The sequence below is a fragment of the Xenopus laevis genome, chromosome 7S, assembly GCF_017654675.1.
Source record: "Xenopus laevis strain J_2021 chromosome 7S, Xenopus_laevis_v10.1, whole genome shotgun sequence".
NCBI lineage: Eukaryota > Metazoa > Chordata > Amphibia > Anura > Pipidae > Xenopus > Xenopus laevis.
In genome coordinates, this window is record NC_054384.1 from 89,504,484 (window position 1) to 89,508,062 (window position 3,579).

The following is a 3,579-nucleotide window of genomic DNA, read 5'->3' on the forward strand; positions in this document are numbered from 1 at the left end:
AGAAGATGTCGTCGGTGAATCCCTGGACTGGACCTGCGCAGAAGGGTAAGTAACAAGTTAGGGGCATTTTCCCAGTTGGACGGGTAGGCCAGGGGGGAGGAGGGAGGGGGGGCAACAAACGGGAGGGGGGGTGGGGGTTTGCGCCGACTAGGTTTCCTTCCCCTTTAAGAGCCAGTATATAGAACAGGATTTCAACACTCAGTGGGTTATTTATCAAAATCTGAATTTTTCAGATTTTTTGAATAAAAAAGTCAGACCAAACTAGAATCTACATCTTACCTAAAAAAACAACAGATTCAGAAAAAACGCAACTTTTCCGGATTCAATTTAAATTTGACGTCAGAAAACCACAACAAATAAATTTTGTGAGGGTTGAAACATCTTCAAATGGTTAAGGGGACATCTGCCATTGACTTTTACATGAATTCGGCAGGTTTTAGATGGCTTATATTCCGATTCGGACTTGAAACAGCTTCGGGGCATAATAAATCGGATGCCCCCTCATATTTTCCAGGAACAACTTTTACTGCATTTTAAATCTGTTGACCTGTGGTGTTCTCACCTTGCCTCTTTGCTGAAGCACCCACTCTTATAGTCCTGGAAACTGGAAACAATCCTGCTGGTTACCAGGGGCATAAAAATGCAGCTCCCGCTAACTTTAAGAGCCAAGGGGGCGGCAGCAGCAACAAGCCGCCTCAGGCTGCAAAAACGCCAGACAAACTTGTTATGCTCAGAAAGATTGGTTGTAATGGGTTCCCCAGTAGGTCTCTAGGGAAGTGTTACTTACCCTTTCCATAAATGCATAACCCCATGACTTTAAATTTGGGACAACCAAAAACATGAGTGAGACAGTTACCAGCCACAGCCTGGCCAATCACAAAAGGGATTTACTTCTGACCTTGTGACCTCTCTGAAGGATGTTTTGGAACTAAAATCAAAGTGAGGCAGATGTTTTCCAGGAAGAGAAGGCAGAAAGCATAAACTCTACACATTAACACTGAGAACTAACGGGGGACTCCTTCTTCTCTCTTCTCTCTTGTGAGTGTTCCTGCTTATCTGTTCAAGTAGGTAGCTAGCATAGTTCCCAATATTATGTAAATAGAAAGAGGGACAAAAAGATTTCTACCGTGGAGTGCCGTGATTTTTTTTGACCACGTCCATTTTTCTGTGTCCCCTAATTATCATGTTCATTTACAAAATCTGTGAAAGTTATGAAAGTTATTTCTGTTTTTTTTAAGTGTTATTACAGTTTTGCTAATAAAGGTGAATTGCCCTTTAAATTGCAAGTCACAGTTTTCCCAAGAGACCTGTTTATCTTAAATTATTACAATTGTTTCTTTGCTTATCTGAAATTGTAACAAAAGTATCTAAGTGCACCTGCCACATATTCTGGGCTCTCGGCCAAAAGCCAATTATGTTTTAGAAATGTTGTATCTTTTTGTGACTGTTCAGTGCAGGAGATCAAAGAGAAAGTCGGGACATTTCAGGAACAATCCAGGACTGCGGGTTGAGCTGTCAAAATCAGGACTGTCCCGTGAAAAAATGGGTAGTTGGGAGATATTAACTAGGGGTTTCTCTTGTAGAAATTTCAGCCATCATAGTGAATGGAACTAGTGCAGCAGGCCTGAGCTATTACTAGGGTAGTAATTCCTGTAGGATACATAGGACTTCAGCCCTGTAGTGAGTTGCCAGCGTGTACTATTGTGGATCACCCATCAGCCTCCGTGACACGTGGAGTGGATCTCCTCAGGAAGACTTCTCCTACACCAGCATTTCAAACTCATTTACACCTTTACGATTCAGGGGAAGCGGGCAGGAAGCGGGCCGATGACATCATGGGAGGGCTGCTGAAAAAAGACAAAGTCCCTCAAGTGAAACCCAGCATCCATACACACAACCCTCCATACCTTCACATACATTTTATATAGACATATCTATATTAACTGTAGAATTCAGTATCACAATAGCCTTTGATATTATGTCTGTCCAAAAAATCATCCAAGCCATTCTTAAAGGCATTAACTGAATCAGCATCACAACATCACCCGGCAGTGCATTCCACAACCTCACTGTCCTGACTGTGAAGAACCCCCTACGTTGCTTCAAATGAAAGTTCTTTTCTTCTAGTCTGAAGGGGAGGCCTCTGGTGCGGTGATCCACTTTATGGGTAAAAAGGTCCCCTGCTATTTGTCTGTAACAGGGGTCCCCAACCTTTTTTACCCGTGAGCCACATTCAAATGTAAATAGATTTGGGGAGCATCACAAGCCTTGGGGTAACAAATAAGGCTGTGATTGGCTATTTGGTAGCTCCTATGTGGACTGGCAGCCTACAAGAGGCTCTACTTGGCACTATACTTCGTTTTTATGCAATTAAAACTCGTTTCCAAGCCTGGAATTCTAAAATAAGCCCCTGCTGAGGACCCTGAGAGCAACATCCAAGAGGTTGGAGAGCAACATGTTGCTCACGAGCTGCTGGTTGGGGATCAATGGTCTATAATGTCCTCTAATGTACTTGTAAAGTGTAATCATGTCCCCTCGCAAGCTCCTTTTTTCCAGAGAAAACAACCACAACTTTGACAGTCTATAATAATTATAATATAATTAATATAATTAAAGTCTTCCATCCCTCTAACCAGTTTAGTCACACTTAGTCTCTGCACTCTCTCCAGCTCATTTATATCCCTCTTAAGGACTGGAGTCCAAAACTGAACTGCATACTCCAGATGAGGCCTCACCAGGGACCTATAAAGAGGCATAATTATGTTTTCATCCCTTGAGTAAATGCCCTTTTTATGCAAGACAGAACTTTATTTGCTTTAGTAGCCACAGAATGACACTGACCAGAATTAGACAACTTGTTATCTACAAAAACCCCTAGATCCTTCTCATTTAAGGAAACTCCCAACACACTGCCATTTAGTGTATAACTTGCATTTATATTATTTTTGCCAAAGTGCATAACCTTGCATTTATCAACATTGAACCTCATTTTCCAGTTTGCTGCCCAGTTTTCCAAATCACTCTGCAAAGTGACAGCATCCTGCATGGAACCTATAGTTTTGCATAATTTAGTATCATCTGCAAAAACAGAAACAGTACTTTCAATGGTCATTAATAAACAAGTTGAAAATGTCGGGGCTAACCGTCGACGTGGCGGGGTGGGCATCTGATGTCAGGGGGCAGGCTAATGATATCAGGGATGGGACTGATGATATGGCGATCAGCGATTAGCTGATCACCTTGTCATTAAATGCAATGTCCTGTCAACGTATTTCAAATTAGGAAACCAAAAACCAGCCTGTCCGGGTGAAATCCAGGCAGGTGGCAACCCTACATATCTACCAATTGATATGGTTTAGTGTCTTTTACAAAGGGTACTGTAATCACTGCTGCCGTACTCCCCAGGGAGTTGTACAGTATACCCACAGTACCTGGTTCTAACCCTGGAAGGAGGCACATAACCTATCCAAACTGAAGGGTTGACATGCCTACGTGCCATCCTTGCAGACCTCTGTACTTGTTTTTCTGTACGACCCTGTACTGTCTCTTCTTAGACAACCATGCAAAAGCAGCATCATG